The sequence below is a fragment of the Myotis daubentonii genome, chromosome 5 (genome assembly GCF_963259705.1).
Source record: "Myotis daubentonii chromosome 5, mMyoDau2.1, whole genome shotgun sequence".
Lineage (NCBI taxonomy): Eukaryota > Metazoa > Chordata > Mammalia > Chiroptera > Vespertilionidae > Myotis > Myotis daubentonii.
In genome coordinates this window covers 50,187,015-50,194,554 of record NC_081844.1, presented here as the reverse complement: position 1 = coordinate 50,194,554, position 7,540 = coordinate 50,187,015, and positions in this window count along the sequence as shown.

Below are 7,540 nucleotides of genomic sequence, written 5' to 3'. Positions count from 1 at the left end.
GTAGTATCACATAATTAACTTACTTTTCAGCAGTTCTGAAGTATATTCACCCTACTTTTATATTCAGAAGTGCTGAAAAGTGAGTTAATTTCTTTTTTAAAAAAAAATATTTTTATCGAGGAAGGGAGTGGGAGAGAGAGATATAGAAACATCATTGATGAGAGAGAATCATTGATTGGCTGCCTCCTGCATGCCCCACACTGGGGATCAAGCCCACAACCTGGGTATGTGCCCTGACTGGGAATTGAACCATGACTTCCTAGTTCCTAGGTCGACACTCAACCACTGAGCCATGCAAGCTGGGCAAGTGAGTTAATTTCTTGGTCCCTGAAACATACTGAAATGATCTTGCCTAACTTATATCAGTGTTCCTGAGTAGATTGTCTTTGATTACAAGACGCCAGGGCCAATTAGTCCAGAGCAACTTTTCCGCACTCTATCATTCATATCACCTACCCTATGATATATGCACTGATCGTTATAACCATTTAATTCAGAGAACTGAACAAGAATGACCTTGACATATTTGATTGAATTTGGAATCTAGGGGAAAAGAAAGTATTTCCTGTAAAAACCTTCCCTCCATTATTAGCAAATCTGAACAGGGCAGTGTGAAAATAATTTTCTCTGATTGAACCAACAACCACAAAACATCTGTTTTTACTGCTTCTTTCCCAAATTGGAAATGGTGACAGCTGTTACATTCTAATTCGCTGGTTCATGAAACCATTCAACTATTGATTGACCTCTGTTTGACTTTCATATTGCTTTATTGAAAAGAAAGTATGTTTCTTGGAAGAATGACATCGGTTTTAGTAATTTCAAGATTGAATTATAGGCAACAAATAGAAATATTCAAATTGGTCTGTAAATAGAGAACAAGGCGAATGGAATGTAATCCCTGGCTTCAGACAGAACTGAAAATAAAAATAAATATAAGACATCTGTTGAATATATTACACGTACATCCACCCTGGATTACAGCAGCAGTTCTAAAAATACTCACCGCTTTGTGTTTGTTTGTTTTTTAATTTCAGCTCTATTGAGGCATAACTGACATCTATTATTGACTTGCAGTTCTTGTTGCCATCCTCTCTTATGCCCCAGTGCCTCCTATCCTGCCTGACCCATTCAGATGCTGAAGCATTGGTGAGCCAAGTGGGTGGCAGCAGTGCTCATAGCCATGTACCCATGGGTTAGAGGTTATTTGAGATTAAGTAGAGATTCCGGAGCAGTATTAGCCAAAGTGGTTCAGAGATGTGTTGGTAGGATAAAGCGACAGCATTTAATAGGGTCAAAAGTGTAATGGATGTATCAAAATGAATGCAAAGTCTGATGAGATGGGGTTGAAAAACACTGAGGTTACTAGAAGAAGAAACAGTTAAAGATAGTTGTTGAGTCTAGTTTATATTTAATGGTTCAATAGGTCTCACAGACCCCTTTGAACCTGGAGCACTGTGCCTGCTGTGGAATCTGGCTTGCCAGGAAGGATACAGTCACTCAACTCACCTCTTCCCCCTTGCTCCATCGTCATAACCACAGACATGCCTGCTCTGGAGTGTGGGTGTGAGGTGAGAGGCCTTTGAGTGCCCCTCGGGCCCATAATCTAGTCAGGCCCTGGAGCTGTGTGTCAGGACCGGTTTGGGACAGAAGGCAATGTCCAAAAGCTAGGCGGAATTAAGGGTGAAGATTAATATATAAAGTGCAAGAAAGTGGAGAGGTGGATAACAGTGAATCCCTGGTATGGGCCAACTAGACTTCCACCTTGTAGCAGTTTCTGTCTTCTTGAATTACCCTCTGCCCTCAGGAAAGCATGCTTTAATGCAAGGTGTTGAGGGGTGCTATATAAAGCCTTGGCTATGTAAGAGTACACTGCAGTGGGGAGCGATTCCAGGTTTGGGTGGGCAGATGGCTGGGAAAATTTGGGGATTATGATCATGTACAAGGGATTCAAGCCATGTGATCCAAAATACAGCTTCGCACCTGTCTTCCACTGTCCCATCAAATCAGCCCAGCAAGAGTAATCCTGCTCCTGCCTGGGTGAAAACTCAGTCCCTCTGCCTTGCTGGTCACTCTTCAGTAAGAGTAAGCCCTGTGACCTTCTAACGTGGCAAATATAGTCACAACTCAGAAATGCAGTGTCTTAGGTTACAATCCAAACTTGAAATTTAACTTGAAACCTTCTCACTTACCTTCAGCTGAAGCCTTCTTTGAGCTGCTCACCTACAGTGGGAAGTGGGGCCTGGTCTTCCCTTTCTCTTTTATGGTGTCCTACTGTCTCTTCTATTTTATAGCTTGCTGTCATTCCCAGTTTCTCAGTCCTTCCTGTGTTGAAGGGAGATGGTGGGGAGAACAGTTAAGACCGATTGAGGGAGGCAAGGGGATCAAAATAATCCATGACATTCTCTTCCAAAACCTTCTTCATGAAATCCTTGGAAAACCCCTCCCCCTAATTTTTCATTTTTTCTGATGTGAGTGAGGGTCTTATAAATAAGTGTTGGTTATTTCCTTTGAAATTCTACATTCCAGGGAGTCTAGTACCTCGTGTGTTCTGGTGCTTCCTTCAAAAGTTCCAATTAAATATAGTGTTAACAACTATGTCATGGGGTGTTGGTGTCTTCGTCAGCCGCCAGTCGGGATGCTATAACAAAGTACCATAGATGGTGTGGTTTACAAACAACAGAAATTTTTTTCTCACAGCTCTGAAGGGTTGAAGTCTGGGATTGGGGTGCCAAGATGGGTGGATTCTGATGAGAGCACTCTTCCTGTTTGCAGACTGCTGGCTTCTTTTAATATTTCTGGCAGAAAAGCAAGGAAGCTCCCTCAAGTCTCTTTTATAAGAGCACTAAACCCTTCTATGAGGGAGTGAAAGCATTATACAAAGGAAGTTTAGAAGAATGATGAAGGCTTGAAATGGCACACTGTCCATTATGGTAACAATGGCAGCAAAATGGACTTTTGGGTGTAAACAGACTTACCCATCCAGTAATTGGAAACTTTAGGCCTCTTCTTGAAGGAACATTTAAATTTTCAATTAATGAACATTAAGTAAAAATTCAGTTCCTCAGTTGCCTTAGCCACATTTCAAATGCTCAGTATCTAAATGTGGCTAGTGGTGCTGTAGATAGTTTGGCTTAGTGGATAGAGCATTGGCTTGCGGACTGAAGGGTCCTGGGTTCGATTCTGGTCAAGGTCAAGTACCTCAGTTGCCAGCTAGACCCCTGACCCTGGTCGGGGTGCATGCGAGAGGCAACCAATCGATGTGTGTTTCTCACATCAATGTTTCTCTCTCTGTCTCTACCCGGCTTTTCCACTCTTTCTAAAAAATAATGGAAAAATTATGGGGCGTGGCCAGAGTGTTTTGGACAGGTTCAAGCCTTGGACTACTGAGAGGGCACCGTCTCATTGTCACGTGCAAGTCCCAGCCTGGAGGGCAGAGCCCTCCCAGCACAATTATAGCCAACAGCTATAGTTGTAAGCTTGAGCCTGTGATCTGAACACGTGGCCCCACCTGCCTGAGTGATAGAGTTCAGGTGCATGTAGTGGAGTGGGATTGAAGCTAATGAGAATGCTGTAAACAACTTGATCACGCCCTTACTATGCCTCCTGGCATTTGCTATAAAATAAAGACACGGCTTGTGGGCGTGGTCGCTCTTTCTCTCCATCAGAGGAGCAGCGTCCCACCGAGACCCAGCTTCCATTCTCATGTTTGTCTTTTCTTAATCCTTTCATCACCCCCACTCAGGATCACCCTTGGCCGTGCTGGTGCAGCACAAAAATATCCTTGGGTGATTAACAAAAATAAAATAAATGTGTCTAGTGGCTACTATATTAAACAGCACAGATAGAACATTTCATCATTGTAGAGATTCCTATAGAAAAGCACAGGTTTGGAATACACTCTTTGGGAAGTGGGGTGTTTGTGTAGGCAATTTGTTTTTGTGAAGGCGAGGTGTTGCTACTCGAAACTGAAAACTCATTTTCTAGGTTACTGCTCTTCCTGAGCTCTGGCCTCTGGAGGCGGGACTTTTGGGTGGCCAATAAATAACACCCCTTTCTTCTCCTCCTAAGTACACAGCAGTTTAGAAATAAGACCCAAGAGACAGTGGCATGCAGAAAAAAAAATTACCTTAATTACTGATAAAATTAATTAGAGAACATGGCTTTAGATCTTTAGCAAAATGAACTTTTGAAACTAGACAGACTTCACTCAGTGTATTCATTGGGAATCCAGGCCTCTGTAAGAACAGGAACATTTACCAGCTTATAACCTTGCCAAACTCACTAATCCTCCTTGAGCCTCAGTTTCTTTGTCTATAAAATGGGAATTGTATCTACTTCAACATTTTGTGGAAATAACTAAATAGATTGCTATAGTGCTTAGAATAGTGGCTGGCACACAGTTCAGTGCTATGTATGTGTTTGCATTTATTATTATTGCACAATGGAGGATAGCTCAGGATGCACCCTCTCTGCCAATAGGATCCAAAGGTACTTGGTCAGGCAAACTTAGCTCCTATTCCCAAGTTCATCAATTAGGTAAGTGAGGGGAGAAGGGATGGCTAGAGGTGTTCCTTTCATATTCTTAGTCCTGAGTCATAGAGTCAAAACCTTCACTCTATCAAAACAAGAGGAGTGGAGTATAGGTGTTTCCCCTAACAACAGGCTCATTCTTGGTATATATATTTTTTCTATTCTTTCTGTCCACACTCAAATAAATCTAGTAAAATGTTGTATTCCTTTCTTTCCCTTATGTCTGCAATGCCAAAATCAAACCCATGACCCAGTCTTAGTTTTTTAGTATGTGAAAATGGGGATAATAACTTGTCTAAACAGTCACATACCCTGTTTCTAGTCATTATGTGACAAATCTTAGAAAATCTCATTTCTATTTAACAAGGGCATCATAGGTTTCTAACTGAACTGCACTGTACATGTGTCTATTCATGTATTTTTAAACACTGAAATAAACTAAGACCAATCAGTGTGTGACCTATAAAAAATCCTGAGTTAAATTTTGGAAACAAAAAACAAAGACTATATAAAATGTTATTTCCCGAAAAGGTCTTAAGTTTCAACTTACTGAGTTTTTTATTGTTGTTATTTTGTGGGCTTTTTGTTGTTGGTTGTTTTTTTGTTTTGCCACTGAATCCTTTCTTCAAATGAAATCTTACTTGAAATCCAACATGTATAAGAGACCTGGCATGACAATCTCCCCAACTTCCCCATTCTCTCCCCCTCATCTCGATTGGCTGATGCACGCAGAAGGATCTATCAAGGTCTACTGTGGTGACCATTCATATTTAAAACCGAAATTTTTTTAAAAAAATATATTTTATTGATTTTTTACAGAGAGGAAGGGAGAGAGATAGTCAGAAACATCGATGAGAAAGAAACATCGATCAGCTGCCTCCTGCACACCTCCTACTGGGGATGTGCCCGCAACCCAGGTACATGCCCTTAACCGGAATCAAACCTGGGACCTTTCAGTCTGCAGGCCGACGCTCTATCCACTGAGCCAAACCGGTTTTGGCTAAAACCAAAATTTTATATTGTGAGTTCCATGACCTTAACAGCCTTTTTGGTTTGTTTGTTGTTGTTGTTTTTATCACTTTATTTCCAGTGCCCAGCATCTGACACAAAATTTGTGCTTGGTAAATATTTATTGAATGAATAGGACTTGGACTAAGTCACACACAGCAAATTGGTGAGGCCGAGACTTAGTATATAATGAGTGACTACACAGATATTGATGATATTACCAGGACAGGCAATAAAGAAGGACAAGTATGGAGAAAGAGATGCTGAGATCACTTTTGGATATGAGAGCTTGAGGTACTTATGGGGCATCCAAGTAGAGGTATGAACAGACAATAAGCTATTCAGTTGATGCAGCTTAGACTTGTCCAGCACTTCAATGCCTCTCTCTTAAAAATATTTTATTTATTTATATTTAATAATATTTATTGGGGTGACATTAATAAGATATTGGTTCCAAGTGTGCAATTCTATGACACATCATCTGTATCTTCAAAAAAAGGCTTTCAGCCCTGACTGGTTTGGCTCAGTGAATAGAGGGTCAACCTGCAGACTGAAGGGTCCCAGGTTCGATTCCAGCCAAAGGCATGTACCTTGGTTGAGGGCACATCCCCAATTGGGGGTATGCAGGAGGCAGCTGATCGATGTTTCTCTCTTATCGATGTTTCTAACTTTCTATCCCTCTACCTTCCTCTCTGTAAAAAAATCAATAAAATATATTTTAAAAAATTAAAAAAGGTTTTCACTCACTTTACTTTCAAGCACTATGCTACTCTGGGGATGTTTCCAGCCTTCGCATAGTCACTAGGGCAGAGTTTCTTAAACTTTAATGTGCAGCAAATCACATGAGGAATCTTGTTAAAATGCAGATTCAGAAAGTAGGGCCTGAGCTTCTACATTTTTAACAAGTTTCCAAGTGATGCACCACCCTTTTTGAGTAGTGAGACATTGCAAATCAGTGAAGATGGCACTAAGAGCTGGTTAACATTTCATTTTTTATTTTTGAAAAATTTCACAATCTTTATAAGTAGAGACTGGTGAACTTGCAAAATTCTGTTCCTTCTTAAAATAAATTTCTTCTCATAAACTTTGCTTTTGCACTTTGAAGAATGTTTAGTTTTTTTACATTAGGTTTAAAATATAATAAGGCTTTTAATTCATAATTTAAGATAAGCTCTTTTTAAAAATGTTTTTATTGATTTTAGAGAGAGAGAGGGAGAGATAGAAACATCGATGGGAGAGAATCAACATCAATCCACTGGGATCTAGCCCACAACCTGGGCATGAGCCCTGACCAGGAATTGAACTGGAGATCTCTTGGTGCATGGTCAACGCTAAATCACTGAGTGATACTGGCCAGCCTCAAGATTAAACTCTTCATTTTAATAATAATCCTACAAATTTCTTACTCTTTCAAAGAGGGGTGAGTGTGTGTGTGTGTGTGTGTGTGTGTGTGTGTGTGTGTGTTTTAGGATTTAACCTTAGGTTAAAGATAAGTTTAGCAGCTATTAGGAATAATGCAGCAGACAGGCAGGCTCTGGAAGTAGGTAAATTCAAGACATTTTGATACATTCAAACACTTAGAAAAAGTAGTAATTGCAAAATAGTGAGCTAGTTTAAAGCTAGGGAGAGGTATTGCTATTCAGCTATTCTTATCCTGCATTATAGAGATGATCCCATTCTAAAACAATAGAGATTTTTTTTTTTTGGAAATCAGTAGCTTTCTTAGCTATCATTAGATTCATTTAAACTGAATGAATAACTTAGGTATCAGCTATACCTTTATCTGTAAATAATTTTCCTTTACTGTGATTGTTTTATAAAATTCTATTATTTTTTTAATTCAAAAAATTTTTTAGTCAATAATATGGTAATAACTAGGTAAGGTGCCAGGTGAGTACTGGAAATACTGAAGTGACTTGATCAATTAGATGATTGTCTAACCACTATGCTGTATATCTGAAGTTAATACAAAATCATATTAAATGTAAAGTGTAACTGA